Here is a 20,823-nt window from a genome sequence, read left to right as displayed (position 1 = left end):
AACTTTTTATCAAAGTCAAAGAATCTTTATTCACTGTAAAACTTTATTAAGTTATTTAGTGTAAGTCAGGATGAAGTACAAAAGTTACAATAGCATTCAAATGAGTATAACAATATTCATTAACAAAATTTAGAACATTAATTCCAACTATCTTTATCATTCAAATAATCTTTCACATTATAATAGGCCTTAGATGTTAATTTATTTTTTATGACACATTTAAATTTTTTAATAGGTTATAATTTAATTTCATTTGGGAGTTTATTATAAAATATAACACAATCCACTTTAAAAGATTTAGCAATTTTACGGAGCCTAGTAGATGGAATTGCGAGTTTATATTTATTTCGACTATTGACGCTGTGTATATCACTATTCTTTTTAAATTGGCTAATATTTTATGAGCGTATAGGAGGTTCTCGTATATTTACTGGCAGTGTACTGTCATAATATTTATTTTATCAAACTTTTCTCGCAATGAATCCCTTGAGCGCATTTTATAGACTGCTCGAATCGCTCTTTTCTGCAGCACAAATATGTTTTCAATATCTGCAGCCCTACTCCACAATACAATTCCGTAAGACATGACACTATGAAAGTAGCTGAAATATATAAGACTAGCCGTTTCATCATCTGTCAGCAAAGAACAAACTACGGTAACAGTTTTAACCATTAAATTTAACCAAACAAAACCGGGGTGGGCTGCTAGCATAAAATCATAATATGCAAAAATAACTTTATGTTAATCAGAGCTGAAATTCGGACTGGCCAAATAAGCTTTGAGAGAACAAAAGACAATATTTGTGGATAATGTCCAATAATATTTCAGCGCTGGATATGTTTTGAGGTTATAATAATATTATTCATGTTAAAGTTGTGACTAATTTGTTTTTATTGCTTAGCTTTCTCTTTTCCTTGTGCTGTTTGGCATAAGTATCGTAATCTAAGCTAGTGAAAATGACTGGGCAAATGAGACTGAACATCTTACGTCTCGAGGTGACGAGCGCTATTGTATTGCCGCTCAGAATTTTTGTGTTTTTCAAGAATCCTGAGTGGAACTGCATTGTAATGGGCAGGGCGTATCAAATACCATCTACTGAACGTCCTGCTCGTCTCACTTCTTGCGTAAAAAGTCTCCTAAATGTCAAACTTTCCGTATTTATTCCAAAAAATATGGCATAAATAGTAACCATCGTATTGCCATAATTTCTTAAAATAGTAAATTTATCATAACTCAGATAGAAACGACCCTCAATATTGTAATTTTAATCATCACTGTGTCATACAATAATAATATAATTTATGATAAATGTTAAACTCGTAGTTAAGCTGCTTCTACTGGTGTAATATTGACCTCATAACGGCAATCAATTTGCATAGTTGAGGCGAGTGTCGCTCGCATTCCCTCGGTTCAAAGCGGTTTTACTCCAACAATATTAAACTTGCACCGGCACTGGGAACCACTTACATTGCAGCTATTTCATAGGCCTATTGTTTTGATTAAACAGTTTTATTACCTAACCTTTTGTCAAATATATAAAACCAGTCAACTCGGTGTTTGAAAATGATACAGTAACGCACACATGAATAATTTAACATTGCAATAGCACACTGAATGAGGCGCTCAGCAGAAACCTCCACGTGTGGGCGGAGGAGTGGATCCACATAGGAACCTCTTTGAGGCGTTCTGAATGGAGCGACACCTACCGCCCCGGTGGGCTCTTCCAGCGGTTAGTGGGTGCCTACCGGAAGATTTTATAGCATCCACCTGCATTTTGGCCTGCGCAGTTGATCGCCGTACACGGGGATGACGGAATCCTGGGAAGCTAAGCGGGACAGGGGTCGGGGTTTAGTTACCCCTGTAACGTAATACGCTCTCTTTGGCCCTGATTTCAAGCTAAACGGTAGCCCCGTGAGTAGCCGTCACGTGGGTAATGGTTACGTGTCCCCGCCTCGGCGGGGTCACAGGTGAGGTAAGGTTGGTCCCCATAAGGGGCATGGGCAATCAAGGGGACGGGATAAGAATGGGTGGAGGACCTGGTGGATTGGATCGATCTACCAGTCATCCATCTCGAGCTCCCGATGTCGCGCAAGAGGCCAACCAGCTGAACCTATATTTCCTTCGTAGCCCTGATGGTTAAGTTAACCATCCCCAGGTGCGGGCTCCGTGGAGGGTGGGGAACGGGGGGAACGAAATCTAACCCGGTTTTAACATGGAGAACAACAGATCCAATAAACCCCTTAAAATGCGACCTGGTGGGAAACCAAAAGGTACCATAACTGGTTCCTTGGTGGAGAAATCTACCAAGGTTACTAACACATCCGAAGAGTGTTCAGGACCTACCACCCGGAGCATACTGGCGAAAGAGCCATCAAAGGCCGAACCGTCTATGGGCACAGACACTGCTCAAGTGGTGCCTGCCCAAGCAGTCAGTAGACTGTTTGGACCCTCGTGTCCTACAAGGGCCGAAAGCAAGACAAGCCCTGTAAAAGGGAAAGTCAAACGCAATCGGCACCTACGAGTCACCATCGTCCCAACATGAGATAGAGGTGCATAGCAGCCCGCCTTTGCAAGGCCGAAGCTCAAAACGCCAAAGCCCCGATGGCCTCCTCAACAACAGAACCTCAACCCAGCACCTCTCGTGCTTCAGAAATACCGGGGAACCAAGCCCGAATTAATTCCAGGAAGGCCCCAACAACCAACAACCGAGGGCCTCCTTCCAACAAAGTCAGTGCCGTAGCCCAATCCTCAGTACCAACCAAACGTTCTCGTCTGGACGATACTAACTCTCCAAGGGGGGATATAAGAGGGCAAAACTATTGAATCGGCCTCAACCTACGACATATGCCAACGTCGCGAAAACTGACCCAGTTGTAGCAATAACATCCGTAACAACAGGGCATATAGACGCAAATGCAGTCCAGTTTAAACAAAACAAACTTGAAGACAAGCTGATGGCCGCTATGCTGGCTGCTATAAGTGAGGAGAGAGAAGGGCCTGCTTTTCTGGGCAAGCCAATCTATGACGGGGGCATCCTGAAGCTGTGGTGCTCCAATCTCAACACACTTGAGTGGCTAAAGGCAGCCGTCCCAGAAATAATACTACCAAATGGAGACAGCCTAACTGTAAAGAACATGTGGGAAGTCCCTAACCACATAAGGTGCGGCATCCTGCTGCCTGGAGTGTGAAGGGACACCAAGGCGATCGGTGGCATGCTTAGGTTCCAAAACTCTTGGGCCGAGGTAGACTGCTGGTTGCTACATGCTCTTCACCATCACAACGATGACACATTCATCATCGTAAGCGTTCCGGAGGTGAAAATCCCTAGAATAAAGGAACATGAGCGCCGGCTATCGTTTATGCTGGGCTCAGTTTAAATGAAATTCCAGGGGCCAGGTGGAAAATTTATTGAGACCCCCCCATCCAAGGATGCTAACGATGAGGCAACCATTCAACCTGCAGAGCCAAACGAAGGCCATAACACTGCACCACCGGAACCGATGGAAACACAAGGGAATAACCCAGCAGACGGAACCTGTGCCGCAAGCTCCTCTTCTGAGGAAGCGCTTGTCAGCGTTACGCCAAGTTTTCCTTGATCAGGGTCCATCATGAAGAAATACATCACTAAGAATTTCTCAGTTTATTGAAGCACAACTGCTAGAATTCTGCCAACAACAAACATGTTCGTACCGTTTTCATGAGAGCGACTACGACCGAAGGGGCCAATTGCCTCCATTTAGGCGATTCATCTTCGGCACGCTAGTGACATATCTACCTCTTTTAATACTATAATATCATTGGTAGTAATAATACTAATGAACATTCCTTCAAAATTTCAGCTAGCTCACGTCATCCTCATCCTCATAGCGCAAGTGTGGGAAATGCAGCCTGCTGTCAGATCAATCGACAGAAGGACGGACGGACGGTCTCCTGTTAGTTACCATTTGGTTAAGAAAAGTACAGTGAAAATTGCATTTGATAAAATTTTCTTACTTTCGTAGCAATCCTTCAGTAAGAAGACATTTCAAGTTTCCGCTACGGTCATGATCACACTTTTATAGTTGTTCAAAAGCATCGATCTTGTTTACAAGAAACATTCGACTTAAAGTTGGAAGTGATCTGGGTTTTTATTGTGCAGTATAAAAAGTAACGTTGTTCTTTTCAGCAATAAAACTTTGTAATATTTAGTTAATTGTATATTACTGAACTTGAACCCGCGACCTCTCGGGTTCCGTCCGAGTGCTCTTCCAGTGAGCCAACCGTTTGAGGGACGTATCGTACATAAATCTTGGTATGTCTTGGTCAAATCTCAGGTTGTAACTCGTACGTCACTCAAACGGTTTGTTCACTGGAAGAGCGCTCAGACGGACCGCTCCTCTTCCCATAATTTTTGTATCGAGAGAGCGACTACGACCAAAGGAGCCAATTGCCTCCATTTATGCGCTTCATATTCGGCGCGCTAGTGACATAATATCTAACTCTTGTAATACTATAATATCATTGGTAGCAACAATACTTCATTCTTACTAAATTTCTTACTTAAATCATCAAAAAATCTCAGGATGTATAATTTGTTTGTTATCTAGCCAAAGATAACGTTATCATGTGTTAATGTAGTTGGAGGTTGGCCAGGTCTGGAATCATCGCTTAGATTCTTTAGCACGTGGTAAACCACGTTTAATTTCCCGAAAACAAGAAGTAACTATTTCTATAGCAGGAGCAGACTTCTACAAAAATTAAAATAATATTTAAAAAGATTAAAAAAAAACAACTGCATACATTTTCACAAAGGAGATAAGAAATGCAATTTGTTTTCAATTCAAAATAATTTTGGTAAAAAAGGAGATTATAATATTTACGCTATATGTAACAAATTTTGGGACGACCTATGTATGTTTTATAATATTTTCCGGATCTTGAAATGCGAACATAAAAAATATGATTGGTGTAAGAAATCGTTCACAATTTTTTAGGCCGAATAGTGAATATACTTTATTTTGGTTTTATTAAATCCCTCTAGTCTTCGGATTTTTAAGAAATAAAGCATTTAAAAAAATTAAGGAAAATTAGGGATGAGACGAGCAGGATGCTCAGCTGATGGTATTGGTACGCCCTGCCTATTATAATACAGTGCCGCTCAGGATTCTTGAAAATTCCCAAAAATTCTGAGCGGCACTACAACTGCCCTCGTCACCTTGAGTCATAAGATGTAAAGTCTCATTTGCCCAGTAATTTCATTAGCTACGGCACCCTTCAGACCGAAACACAATAAAACTTACACATTACTGCTTGACGGCAGAGATAGGCGCCGTTGTGATACCCATAATCTAGCCGGCATCCTGTGCAAAAGAGCCTCGCACTGGTAAAGCATATTATATAAACACTATCATTGGTGTAATAATGAATTAATTTATATGTTTGTCTGTTAATAATTCGAAAAACTAGTCTAGTAATGATCCACATAAGGTATTTTACAAGAAAACTCAATTTAATATAAAAATTTACACATTTAATCTGTTAAATTAATTGGCGTGAGTTATCGCTTAGCATAACATTAATTAACAAAATATTTGGGTTGCCGTCACTTTGTAACATTGTTTTTATTTATGTGGCCTGCTGGGTTCGTTTAGCCTCAAAACATATCCTTACCCTTTAAACTTAATAATTCAGAAACAAATATGGGAAGGCATTTAATATAAGCTTGCAAATTTTGTAATAATAAGTTCTTATGTCACCATAATTTATAGTAATTCTATTAATGTTTAATAGAACATAAGATATATTAGGGGTTAAAGTATTAAATTGCCGATTTGTACAGAAAAATTTAAATTAGTTGTTTCTTAATTTAACATATTTATTTAATCAAAATAATTATCATTATTATCTATACATTGCTGCCATCTAATAAGATCATTTATAACTTTGCGATAGTACTGTGGTGATCAAGATTACTGTTCGAAAGGTAACATTAAACATGCCGCTAATTCCTAGGTAGTTTGGCTCGGATCGGCTTCCACCATCTCTTTGAATCCATTGTTATTCACCTGTGTGGGATCGGCTTCCACCATCTCTTTGAATCCATTGTTATTCACCTGTGTGGGATTGGCTGCCACCATCTCTTTCAATTCATTGTTATTCACATGTGTGGGCAATCTTCCCCGTGGTTCGTTCTTCAAATCAAAGTTTACATCACGAAAGTGTTTAGATCAAAATCACACGGTGCCTTTATTAGTCCCCTCTCCAACTTTCTGCCGCGTTAGTTCCGCGTCGGAACTCGTATTAAAATATCACTCGAATCTTTGAAGTATCCATCTTTTTTGTGTAAGGTGAATAAAAAAACAACTGAAAGTCGATAATCGAATGTTGCACATTTTTAAAAGAAGAACTACATAGGTACCATGTGAAAAAAAAAATTTCACTCAAAAATCTCAAACCATGAAGGTTCTATGTCAATTCGAAGTACCTATTAAAATATAAAAAAAAAATATCAAAAAAAAAAACCGCGTTCAAAAACACTATTCCAAAACAATAGATATAATGTGCACTAAAGATTATTGTTATTTTTGGAATCGGTGTCCTTCCGCCGCAACCCGCTCTCGCCTCTCGCCTCGTCACGACTCAAGCACATCTCAAACATAACTATGTATGTAGTAACAAACCTATCTTGGATGACACCGACTCCAAAAATTACAATAATCGTAACTAGAATAACATTAATTAATTAGATTGTATAAAAATACGCAGTTATTTTTATACTTTTCAGTGCACCTTATATCTATTGTTTTGGAATAGTGTTTTTGAAGGCGATTGTTTTTTTATTAAAACATTTTTTATTTTATTATTTTTAGTGAATTTGAAGTTTACTAACTTACAATTTGTCTAAATATGTGTAAATATACAAAAAAATTCGATGCAACAATGAACGTAAATACTTTGCAATTTGATTACAGACAGTGTTCCGTTACTTTGTCATGGATTCCGTAATCAGAACCTAACCAAACTCTCACTTAATTATCTACTGAAGTATATGCTTTCCTATAAAAAAAACATCGAAATCGGTTGGCGCGATTTTGAGTTATTCGTAAATTTATCAACCACTTTGCGTTACGTATGTATAGCAACATTTAAGAATTTTATGGTTTTCTCATGGATTCCACTGTCAGATCTGGACCAAATTACATTGAGACCACTTGGGAGACCACCAGCTTTCAAATAAAAAAAGTATTATCAAAACCGGTTCACCCAGTCGAAGGATTATGTTATTAAGTAGGTAACAAACATAAAAAAATACCGACGAATTGAGAACCTCCTCCTTTTTTGAAGTCGGTTAAAAACAGAAATTTGATACTCTAACCCCTATTATAATACACAGTGTGACCATTTATGTATTGTTATTATTTTATATGATAAATAAGTATAATCATAAACAGAGCATCTTTTTGAATAAATATATGGGGCTGTCTACATGGGACTCTCATATAGACAGATTGTTGAGCAGATTTCTTGTTGAACCCTAATTTACTCACTTAAGTTTGTTTTTTTTATTTGAATAAGTATTCATATTGGGCTTCAGCATGCTCGTTCAAATGTGGCTTTGCAAGAGGTAGAATCATGTGGTGATTTCATTTTACTCTTAATAAAACAATAACAATTTTTTATGGAAATGGAAGACCAACGAGCGTACATATCACCTGATGTTAAGTGATCACCGTCGCACATCCTCTTGCAATATGAGAAAAATCACAGGAGCCTTGCCGGCCTCTTTGAAAGGTGTATGCGCTTTGTTGTAGGTACCCATGTCGTATTTTAGTAAGGAAGCTCATTCCAAAGCTTGGTTGTACGTAGGAAAAGGTTCCCTTTTTTATTAAAATAGGGGATGAGACGAGCAGGACTTACAGCTGATGGTAATTGATACGTCCTGCCCATTAAAATGTAGTGCCGCTCAGGATTTTTGTAAAACCTAAAAATTCTGACCCGCACTAGAATTGCGCTCGTTACCTTGAGACATAAGATGTTAAGTCTCGTTTGCCTAGTAATTTGACTAGCTACGGCACCCTTCAGACCGAAACACAATAATGTTTACACATGACTGCTTCACGGCAGAAATAGGCACCGTTGTGCTACCCATAATCTAGCCGGCTTCCTATGCAAAGGAGCCTGGTAAAAACCACACTGTGGAGGAATATCACACATCCATATTCCAAAAACCAGAATCCCAATATTAGAGGGTAATCAAGAATAATTTTGATGTTTAAAAGTCCATTCAAATTCGGAACCTCAGAATTGTTCTGTATTCTGAGTTCAAAACCATGTTGAGCGCGCTGTATGTTAAAGGCAAGTGTCACAAAATTTAGAATAACATTTTCGGTTCAGTGCTCTTGTATTCTGCACTTCGTATATCACATAATAACGTAGTTTTTGTACATTGTTGTCGCATGACATATCCTGCAAAGTTATAAATAAATTCATGAACCATTGGTGGCTGGTATAAACATTTTTATAATAATTTTATGTGTTAAAACTTCAAATTGATGACTCGAAACAATCAAATTAAGTAATGTTCCGATTTTAAGAAACATACATAAGAATCAAAATTGTGAAACTTGTTTAATCATAATTCCACATTATTTTGTAAGATACTGCATCCAATATTTGTGTTCAAAGTAAACAGCGTTTTAAATATCAAATATTTCATTAAAAACACAAAAAAAAACTGGATAGAGATTAACCATCGTATATAGGATGCATGTTCTCAAGCCCACAAAATGATTCTATATAATGCAATAAAAGTGTATGTTATATAAAACAAATGAATATATTCATGGTACATTCATGAGATTATACAATCATAGAAGAATTATTATTAGGTTTCTTATAATATTGTGAAAGCGGCATACATATTTAAAAAATAATTGAAGTTCCTGCGAATACTCTTAGATCTTAGTTTTCATAACGGGGCCAATTTAATATATTCATCACGTCCATAAGTTCCTGAAGTAACAAACATAAAATATTCAATACTGGATAAACGTCTTCTTTTTTAAGACGGTTAAAAATTTCACTTATTAATTATACATTGTGAGGCTTATTAAAATATTACACAAAACAATATAACAGTCAAAGTAGTCAAAATATCTATAATATATATTACCTACTTCAAACGGACGCTTTAAAACGGATAACGCGTCATTTGTATGAAATTGAGAGGAAACCGCACATCTGTTTATGCTCACATTAACTGACCATTAAATTATAATTGCATTTTGAAATACATGACATTCACCAAGTTTTGAGTTGGTTATTACATTGTGGTATATTAAGCCGCAGGCAATAACTAGAACCTATTATTAAAGTTATGAGTTTTGTGGAGTTTTTTGTGGTGATAAAATAGAATTAATCTTATGTTGTAGACTCCGCAGATTAACCAACTAAACTAAAAACTACAACCAAAATTGCGAAAAGAAATAGTATAGAATAATAATAGAATTTAAAAAAATCTTTGAAAAAGTTGAAAATAATTTTTAAAATTAAGAAGTTATTTTTTAACGACAATAACTCGTTAAAAATAACTAAAGAGGTTCTCAGAAGATTTACTCGTATATCGCTAAGGAATACTTAATATTAAAAAATTAATTGACATATTTTTAAATCGTCTTTTTTTAAAGTATAATAATATTATCACATATCGCTTTAATAGAAAAACAATTAATATGAATACTTATTTCACTTTCAGTTTTAAACAAAACAACGATTTTTATAAGCGCTAAATATAAAAATTATGTGCTCATATTTTTCTTATCTTTTCTATGAAGTTTATTAGAATAAATAGGAAGTGAGTTTGTATTTCCACAGTACGTACTCCCATTGTCCGAAAGCGTGAAATTCGGCAAGCACAATTATTAATTGAAATATATCTGCTTATCGTACATTTATGTTTATTTTACAAGTGTGTTGGATAATGACCGCATGCCCTTTTAGCGCTTATAATAATATTTTTTGCGTTCTCGAGCTCAGTTTTTGATATTCCATTGTTACCGAACTTTCCGCTTTTTCATCATGCACTTACGCCCTTTGCTTCATGTTCACGTGTCTTAGATAAAACTCAGGAAATAAATTTTACCACTTATTTTTAATTTCTTAGTGGTCTAAGAAAATAAGAAGTTATTACTGACAATAACTTTAATAATAATAGCAATAAGGAAAGCAATAATTTTTCGATATATTTGTATGTATTTTGCCTAAGATATATGAATGAGCATGAATAAAAATATATCTTTCTTTCCTTATAATATTATTCTTTCCTGCAGTATTATAAGCTTTTAATCATATTATGAATATCATTATTTAACTGTCTTGTCAATTTTTCCAAGACAATCGTTCTTAAGCGCATATATTCAATATAATATATTGAAAATATTCAGGCGGTTTAAATGTGTGGTAATTTTTTTACTCCAATCCAATGTAAAAGTGACAGCGTATCTCGAAGGTCGTCCAAAACCAATTTACGTGAATACCATAAAACATATTATTAATTTGTGATAATATCAAGAATAATATAATAATTAAGTGATAAACTATCAATCTATTGAAAGTTCACTTTGAAGCACATAAGTAGTATAGATTCTACTCGCATATAGTGGAACTTAAAGTAGCAACAAAAAAAATCCTAATTCTCATTAAAAAAATATGTTAATAATTTAAATTTGTATTCGAGTAAATATGCTTAGACGCGAATATGCAAACACATTGTTATAAAAATGCCTCGGGGAACGGCTGGGAAAAACGCGAACATAGCATGCAGGCTTGTTTTGAAGTGCATAATTTTCATAGCTTAATGAAATCTCACATATTTTCGTTTTGAAGCCTTAATTAGCCAAATCTTGGTCCAAGCAATTATTGAATTCTCACTGAAACAGTGGAAATATTTTGTTGTGCAACATTCCTCCGGCAAAATAGCGTATTCCATTTTGAAAGACGGTCGGATTTGGTTTATGTATCAATCAAAATCTTTATAAGAACTAAGTAAGTATTAACAAAATGATACCTTGAGGACAGCATCTTCGCGAGATTGGCATAGACTGCATACCAGTAGGAGGCTCCTTTGCACAGGATGCCGGCTAGATTGTGGGTACCACAACGGCGCCTATTTCTGCCGGGAACAGTAATGTGTAATCATTACTATATTTTGATCTGGAGGGCGTTGTAGGTAATGAAATTACTGGGCAAACGAGACTTAATATCTTATGTCTCAAGGAGATGAGTGCAATTGTTGTGCCGGTCAGAATTTATCCGATTTTCAAGAATCCTGAGCCGTACTTCATTTTAATGGGGAGGGCGTATCAATTACCTTCAAATGAACGTCCTGCTCGTCTCGTCCCTTACTGTCATAAAAATAACTAACAAATTTAATTAAACATTAGGTAAAAGCAGCGCAAAGGTTACACGCAATTTTTATATAAAAAAATTTAACATCTAACAGTAAATGTATGAAATAGCATTGCGTCAATTAGGTATTTTGCATTAAACATGTCATAATAAAAGAGTTGCCATTTAGTTACTTTTCCAAACATGCCATTATCATCATCATCAGCCGGAAGACGTCCACTGCTGAGCAAAGGCTCTTTCAAAGATTTCCACGACGATCGGTCCTGCGCTGCTCTTATCCAACGTATTACGGTGATCTTGAACAGATAGTCGGTCCATCTGGTGGGGGGCCTACCAACACTGCGTCTTCCGGTACGTGGTCGCCATTCGAGGACTCTACTGCCCCAACGGTATCTGTCCGTCGAACTATGTGCCCTGCCTATTGCCACTTCAGTTTCGCTATCATTTGGGCTATGTCACTGATTTTGGTTCTCCTACGGATCTCCTCATTTCTGATTCAATCTCGCAGGGAAACTACGAGCATAGCCCTTCCTATTTCCCTCTGAGTGACCATGAGCTTTCTCATCAGGCCCATAGTTAGCGACCACGTCTGCGAAACGTAAGTCATCACTGGCAGGACACACTGGTTGAAAAACTTAGTCCTCACACATGTATCTCTACTTAATTTTCAATTGTGTCAATTTTATTACAATTATTTAAAAGAAATAAATACTTATAAACCTAGATCACAGCTACGTATGTGTATTATACACATGTACATATATGTATGTCTACTGTGCCTAGACCACACATACGTTTATCGATATTATTTTAATATCAAACTTTGTAAACTTTGCGGGAAAATAGATCGTGTGAGATTTTAAGAATCTTGCGGAGAAACTTCTGATGTGGAAAAACACTTTTGGATGCCAACCACTAAATTGATATTCTATCATAGTTTGACTACATTTTGAAGTTTGAGATGGTTTTTCTATTTAAAATTCCTACAGAAAATTCCATATATAGTTTTAAATCTGATTTGCTCAAACAAAAGACCTCCCCCACGATGATCGATTTCCACGACGATCGGTCCTGCGCTGCACTCATCCAATGTATTCCGGCGATCTTGACCAGATCGTCAGTTCATCTTGTGGGGGTTGTTCAAAATATATCGTTCTAATATACAATAGCATTAAATAATTAATAGTGAGAATGAGGTGTAGATTTTTTGGAACCCAAAAAGTACATATGAGTTGGTCAAGCTGGAATATTGATTAAATTAAGAAAAAAAAAAATAAGCATATTTCTTTACAAATGGAAGACGGTGCTTTCCTGGGGTATAAAATAACGTACGGGCCACCTGGTTTTAAGTGAACACCACACACATTCTGTTGTAACACCAGAGGAATCACAGGAGCGTTTCCGGCCTTTAAGGACGTACGTGTACGTGCTTTTTTTGAAGGTACCCATGTCGTATCATCCCGGAAACCGTATAACGAAGCTCAGTCCACAGCTCTATTGTACGTGGAAGAAAGTTCTTTGAAAACCTCACTGTGGAGGAACGCCACACATCCAGATGGTGGGGATGATTGTGACGTGTCGTCGAATTCGGCGGAAGGAATCAAGTGAATTTTAAAAATTTAAGGATAATAATTTATTCATGTGAAAAGAATTAATAAATTATGAAATCGTAAACAAGATCGTTGCAATAATCCATGAAATTAACACATATTTCTTTGGTTTTAAAGTATTAAGTGGTATTAATCAAAATAGAATCCATTATTACCATTTATGTTGATGCGTTAAACAAAGAGTACGTTATTAATTATATTTATTCAGTTCAATACACATATTGTGTTATGTTTAATGGCTGATTTTATTGATGATAAATTTATATAATAGTATGATTAATATGATGCTCGTAGGATAAATAAGTAAAGTGCTGTAATCCTGCCTTTGTATTATTTTCTCTTAATATAGAAGCTATATTTAGTATGGTGAACTTGAGTAACTTATTATGATAGAGATATTTTGTATTATATTTTCAAAGTTGTGCTCTCAATGTTATATTTTTCTATAACAATATACAGCCTGATACGAACCCGGCCCCCGCCCGGCTTCGCTGTAAAAGCCTTTAGGGCACAGAGGAGGTTTTTAGTCGGTAGGCGGTGTTTACACCCAAACCCAACATAATATGGGCCTAGTTTCGGGGTCTTTAATAGATAAATGTATATATATATATATATTTCCTCCTCAGAAAAAAGCTGGGCTGGGTGACTAATAGATAATAAAAGCAAGTTTATGCCATGAAGTTGGAATGTTGAACTTGAGATTTTCGTATAAATATAAAACATAAGACAATTCCCTGTACTTTAAGAATTATTAATTTGAAAGACTTTTTAAGGAACACTTTTTTTATGAAAATAAGGTACGAGACGAGCAGGACGTTCAGCTGATGGTAATTGATACGCCCTGCCCATTGCTATGCAGCGCAGCTCAAGATAATTTAAAAACTCAAAATTCTGAGCGGCACTACAATTGCGCTAATCACCTTGAGACAAGATGTTACGTCTCATTTCCCAGTAATTTCACTAGCTACGGCGCCTTTCAGACCGAAACACAGTAATGCCTAAACATTACTGCTTCACGGCAGAAATAGTCACAGTTGTGGTACCCTCTAGCCGGCACCTGTGCAAAGGAGCCTCCCACTGGTAAAAGGTGTAGGCTTATTTTAACTTTCATTCACTTCCATCATTTAACTAGTACCTAAACGATGGATTTGACACAAACCTCAACAGCCGGCAGCGCAAAGTACTTACTACTTTTCTGGGTATTTCTGATCTCTTGCCAGTATGTGAAATTGTTTTGGTGCTAAAAAAATAATATACTGTGACAGTTTCAATTTAAGTAACATATAATATGGTGGATATAGACATAGTCCCACCCCTATAGACAAACTACTATTATATACGTTATTATCTCGGGCATCCTTCTCGAGTATTCTGAAAATCCCAAGAGCATAATATTATCTTTGTTCGTACAATAATTATCGGAATACATAATAGAATCTGTTGCAAGGGTGTGACAGTAGATCAGGGTATAATCTAATTTGATTCCCATGTACGTTGACCACAGGCGTGTTGTGTATTTGTAAGACGTAAACCAACAAGCGTCTGTGAAACCTAATGTCGATTGTGGATTAACTGATTGAGGTTCGCTTTTTGTCTTAAATATTATTGAAATTAAATATTAAACCTATTTTATATATTATAATCAATAGACTAAGAAAAACATGCCCAATTACATATCTAGGCATACTTTTGAGAACAACATTATTTTTTATGCATTAATTTATTTTAATGTTATTAGCCAAGTAGATTTGTATAAGTTGACTTAGTAACGAACATTTACAAATTAATTATTTTCTATTCCCATTTATAGTTTATAAACTAACGGTTCAATATGAGATTTCAGTAGAAGGCTCCTTTGCACAGTATGCTAGCAAGATTATGGGTACCACAACGGCGCTATTTCTGTCGTGAAGTAGTAATGTATAAGCATTAGTGTGTTTCGGTCTGAAGGGCGCCGTAGCTAGTGAAATTACTGGGCAAATGACACTTAACATCGTTTGTCTCAAGGTGACGAGCGCAATTGTAGTTCCACTCAGAAATTTATTCAAAGGGTTTTTTAAGAATCCTGAGCGGCGCTACACTGTTATGGACAGGGCGTATCAATTACCATCAGCTGAACTTCCTGCTCGTCTCGTCCCTTATTCTTTCTTATTCCCGTCAAACAGTGATAAAACAAATTTAATAAATAATTAAAATTTGTGTATAACTGATATTACCCTCTACTTTTCGACATAGCAGTATATCAGATGTGATCTACCTACCCTAATTAGTAAGCTATAATTTTTCAGATTTGCTTGCAATGCAGTAAAATTCTTAAGAAAAGTTTTACACACACCAATGGTACAGCATGAAATTGTAAACATTGACAAATAAACTATTTTTCATTTAAAAGGGATAAGCCTGATTATACTTTAATACAGGACTTGATTTTATGAAACCTTTATAATGACATTATATCCAAACTTTTCAAGCTGGCACAGATTTCAATAAAGTTTGTAGGACAGATACCATATCTGCTTACGTTCGAAACTTCGAGATTTTACTCCCGTTAACAGTTTTCACAAAATAAATCTATTCACAATAAGTAATGTTAATATATCCACACACTGACATTAAATAACAACATATAAAGCATTTTAATTATTCATTTTTACTTATTGTCGGGGACCTAGTGCTCTGAGAAAGGCTGGATCAGGTGGCGTTACGTAGAGACTCGCTTCATTGTGTGTCTTCTACCGCATTTATCACGGGTAGTGTTCCGAAGAGCTGTTTCACCTGATTATTGCAGCCAAATACAATCTCCGTACGACACGCCACAAATTAGGATATCATCCCCACCAACTAGATGTGAGGCGGTCCTCCAGAGTGTGATTTTCAAGGAGCTTTCTTTCACGTACTACAATGCTGTGGAATAAACTTCCTTGTGCGGTGTTTCCGGGACGATACATAAACATAATATTTAACTTTTACTGTATTAAAAAAGTGTCCAAATGCGAGTCGGACTCGCCCATGAAGGGTTCCGTAGCAGCAAGTAACATAAACGATTTATGACATTAAATAAAACTACTAGATTTCGTTAAAACCAATTTTCAGTGGAAGTATGCATAGTAATGTACCTCATATATTTTTTAAGTTTTATCATTCTCTTATTTTAGAAATTACAGGGGGGCACACATTTTACTACGTTGGAAGTGTCTATCACGAAAAATATTCAGTTTAGACAAAAATATATTAAAAACCCTATAAATCATTTTTGAAGACCTATCCATGGATACTCACACGTATGGGTTTTTTGAAAAAAAAAAATTTGAGTTTCAGTTCTATGTATGGGGAACCCACACATTTAATTGTTTTATTTCTATTTTTGTGTGAATATCTTAATGTGGTTCACAAAATACATCTACTTTCCAAGTTTCATTTGAGCATTTTTTCACATTACAGTATGAAAAACAATTTTTCTCTCTCTTACTGTACCGCTTCAGCAGTTGTTTCGATTTTACCACCTCATTCTTTTTTAAATTATCAGTTAAGAAATGACCAGTACGTCTCTTATAGGCTGCAAGTCATCTTTTAAAATACGCGACATGGTTCTAGGTGTTATCTTCATCTCGCGAGATAAAATCTTTTGCTTTTGGACAGGTTCTCTTCGAATTATTTCCCTTACTGTTGACCACCTGTTTTGTACGAACACTACGTAGACGACCAGATCTTTTTCTGTCACAAACCGAGGAGGTCTCATTGTAACGAGAGTGTTGTATGGAGAGTTTTAAAAATTGCATTTGGCTCCATACCTACTTTGTGTAATGCAATCAAAGCGATTCGGTTCTCCTTATCAAACCACTCCATTTTAATTTCACTTAATGAACAAGCATATAAAAATTACAGATTCCAAATTCAAATGTAAATATTTGTTATTATATCTTTATTTGTAGGAGCTCAAAGTTTACACACATAAATAAACAAGTAACTGAAATCTCATGCATTTAGTGGAATGAAAAGTGACCAAAGGTTATTTTGTTTTGGGGACCATTGCACTGTCGATGGATGGAAACATCAATTTAACGGAACGGTTGTGCAATTGACGTGAGAGTTATTTATGTGGAAATATTGTAACAAACATAATACAAAATAGATTGAAGTTCATTGATACTGAAATGTTTTAACTTTTTTACAAACACATTATTTGTAAAGAAATTGTTTTAGTTATTTAATATACGAGTGTGTTAGAATCGCTTCTAAAAATAGAGCAAAGAGAATAGAAATTACAAGTAAATTGAATATGAAAATAATCTTTTTATATAACCTTCATATTTAAGTAAAACCATCGTTTTAGAAATATATTTATTACGTCATGAACATACATTAGTTCGTAAAGGGGCTTTGACATGGGGAGAACTGGTAAGAAACTCCCAACCCACGTGTAAATCATATAACAATATATTCAGTAATTTATCACTCACGGAACTCATTTTCTGTTTACAATATGCATCCAACAAGTTGAGGAATCTGTAATAAATTGTACTTATTTTAAAATACTTAAATATAACTTACTAGCCTCATTCAATATTCACAAGGGGTGACGCTATTCGATTATAAATAGATAATTGATGGGATGGTAATATCCGAACAGAAAATAGTTGATTATGAATAACGAATAATTATTATAACAGTTAAGTACTTAACTCTCATGTCCATACGGTCCAGCAGCTACCAGCCAAATGTAACTAATCACTAATCTAAAACATCGTTAGCCATGCTGCAATGATGAAATTGGCCATGTAAATATTTACCTGCGTATTGTAAGTTAAGTCATTCTTAGTTTAGTTGTTCGTAAGATGAAAAATTAACTTTAATCTTAGATTAGCAGTAATTACTCGCGAGTTAGAACTTATTCCAGTTTGATTGGATCCGCCCTAAATCACTTATCGAAAGTTAAAATACATATTATACAGGGTGGTCCAAAAGTCCGTTAACATTTGAATCGGTTGTCGCGTCTAGCAACGGCGGCGGAGGGGGGTGGAGGGGTTACGCATTGCAAGAGCGGCAAATGGGAATTTAGTACCATGGCGTCGTTTAGCGGTAGTCAACGTACGTTATGTGTACGCGAGTTTTTTTTTTTGTATTTTATGGAATAGTAGTACAAACGAGCGTACGGGTCACCTGTTGTTAAGTGATCACCGCCGCCCACAATCTCTTGCAACACCAGAGGAATCACAGGAGCGTTGCCGGCCTTTAAGGAAGGTGTACGCGCTTTTTTTGAAGGTACCCATGTCGTATCGTCCCGGAAACACCGCACAAGGAAGCTCATTCCACAGCTTTGTAGTACGTGGAAGAAAGCACAAAAGAAAAAGCAAAGTACTATCGAAACAACGATTCTGCAACCTTAGCTCAACGAAAGTTTTGCAATCATTACAAGATACGACACAAAAATCAAGCTCCATCAGGTGTGTTAATTAAAAAATGGGTGCTCAAGTTTGGGAAGACGGGTTCAACAATGGATTTACCTCGATCTGGCCGGCCTAGAACGTCGAGGGACCCCGAAAACGTGAAGCGAGTAAAATCGTCTGTTCGTGACCAACCTGGACCATCAACTCGAAAGCGGTCTGCTGTCCTTTACGTGCCAAGATAATGATGTATTAAACCGCATTCTTTTTAGAATGCGGAAAGAAAGATTTAAGTTTACATCCCTATAAAATCCGAATGGTGCAGGTATTAAGGCCTCAGGACCATGCTACTAGGTTGCAGTTTGCGAACGAAATGGTAGAGCGATTCACCAGTTTTACAAAAATTTTTTTCTCAACGAGGCACACTTCCACCTAAATGGGAAGGATCGTATTCGCACAGAAATCCAAAACATCTCAACAGAAACATGTAAAGCTGTCATCGAAAATTTCCGCTCTAGATTGCAGCAATGCCAGAATAATGAAGGTTTGCATATGGATGATAGAATTTTTAATAAATAAATTCCCCTTTTGTTTAATATCGAAAACAAGAAACAATTTGATCTACTGTAATTAGTTTTTTTTTAATCATTATTCCAATTATAAACGCACTTTTGGTCCACCCTCTATATATTAATACTAGCTGACCCAGCAAACGTTGTATTGCCGATATTAAAATCGCGATACAAAAGTAACTGTTGATCGTAGATGTGTGAAAATTTGAAGTTGTATGTATTTTTTGTTGTTGTATGCTGACTCATAATCAAACAAATTTAAAAAAAAAATCAAAAATATAAAAAAAAAAATTTCGTGTGGACCACCCTTAACATTTAGGGGTATGAAAGATAGATGTTGGCCGATTATCAGACCTACTCAATATGCTCACAAAATTTCATGAGAATCGGTCAAGCCGTTTCGGAGGAGTACGGGAACGAACATTGTGACACGATAATTTTATATATAAGATATATAGAAAGTAATCCAGTAAAGGTGCTCTAACATTGCAGTGTACGAATATAGCATAAATACAAAGTACGCAATTTAAATTTGACGCTGTAAGTGCTAGTTTATTAGATTTTGTCATAGTTATGTAATATGATATTTATAAATATAAAAAAAATTGGAGGCGCCGGGTATCGATCCCGGTACCTCTCGCATGCTAAGCGAGCGCTCTACCATCTGAGCTACGCCCCCGTGGTGAAAGGTTCTCAATAGTTTGTACATATTGTAAAAACTAGTTGTCATTGAGGCCCAATAAAAGTAGAGCAAATTAAAAGTTGCTTACGATACTTACCAGCGTTAGCGGTCAGAGTTGTAATTGTCAACACAATTCATATGCTTGCCTTATTAAATTCTCTAGAGAGTTGGAGTTAGAGAGTTTTAATGATTCTAGAGAATATCAGCGTTGAGAAGTAAAATTCCCAACACAATGCTGACTGGACACCATTTTGTTATTATTAGTTATATGATTTCTGTAAACTGTTTGAACCAAATAAACCTTTCAATTATTATTATTAAACAAATAAAATTTGAAAGCAAAATTTTATGAACGATGCGCGACTCGAACCAACCTCTCGCGTTCCGTTTAGATTTGCAAGAGCGACATCTGAAGTTAAATTCTTAATATGCAAATATTGGGGTTGAGCAGGTTATCAACTGTAAAGCAGATCCTGTAGATGAAGCCCAAGATTTTATGACGTCACTCGAACGGTTAGCTCAGTTGGGGGAGCACTCGGACTTTCGTGCGTTCGATGGTCGTGGGTTCGAGTCCCGCATCGTTCATAAAATTTTGTTTTCAAATTTAATTTGTAGAAGTGAGGGGTGTCACTCTTAAAACATAACAAATTGTTTATTATTATTACAAATATATAATTGCAGCCCGTGCCAAAAAAAATAGAACATCACAAACTATCGTGTGCAGTGCATAAAGGTCCCAAAATATAAACGATTCGATCCTTAAAGAGGAGATTTAAATAAACTTTAAAATATTAAAATAGTTTTTGAGTTATTCATTATAAAGAAAATGCAATCGCCTATTTTATTTTGTTGATAATCATAACAATGTTTATGAGCGAATACATCCTCGAGATACATTTTTCTAGACATCATTCCGCCATTTCCGTGGCGCGGGAAAAACATTGTTATTAAGTATTGAGAGAGCTCAGAGAGCTATTCTTAAGGTGTCTACTAACCACCCATTCTTCTTTCCTACTAACATCTTCTATAAATTACTTCTATCTTCCCTACAGCACTGAACTTATTGATAAGAGACGCAAAGATATTGTTTGTCCTCAAAAAGCAAAAACTTTGTTTTTACACCAAAGTTTTATATATTGCTAGGACCATTTCTTTACAATAAACTAAACGCAATAGCAAACATCTATCC

At 36.0% G+C, this 20,823-nt stretch overlaps 1 non-coding gene across 1 annotated transcript; it reads right to left on the bottom strand.

Annotated features, from left to right (window-relative positions):
• Positions 1-19,558: 19,558 nt before the first annotated feature.
• Positions 19,559-19,631, bottom strand: Trnaa-agc (transfer RNA alanine (anticodon AGC)). The gene has a single exon. It is a non-coding gene; the product is annotated as a tRNA-Ala (tRNA).
• Between the last annotated feature and the right edge of the window lie 1,192 nt (positions 19,632-20,823).

Source organism: Leptidea sinapis, chromosome 5, assembly GCF_905404315.1.
Source record: "Leptidea sinapis chromosome 5, ilLepSina1.1, whole genome shotgun sequence".
Taxonomy (NCBI): domain Eukaryota; kingdom Metazoa; phylum Arthropoda; class Insecta; order Lepidoptera; family Pieridae; genus Leptidea; species Leptidea sinapis.
Note: the sequence above shows the minus strand (reverse complement) of the source record. Positions and strands in the feature narration are given on the sequence as shown.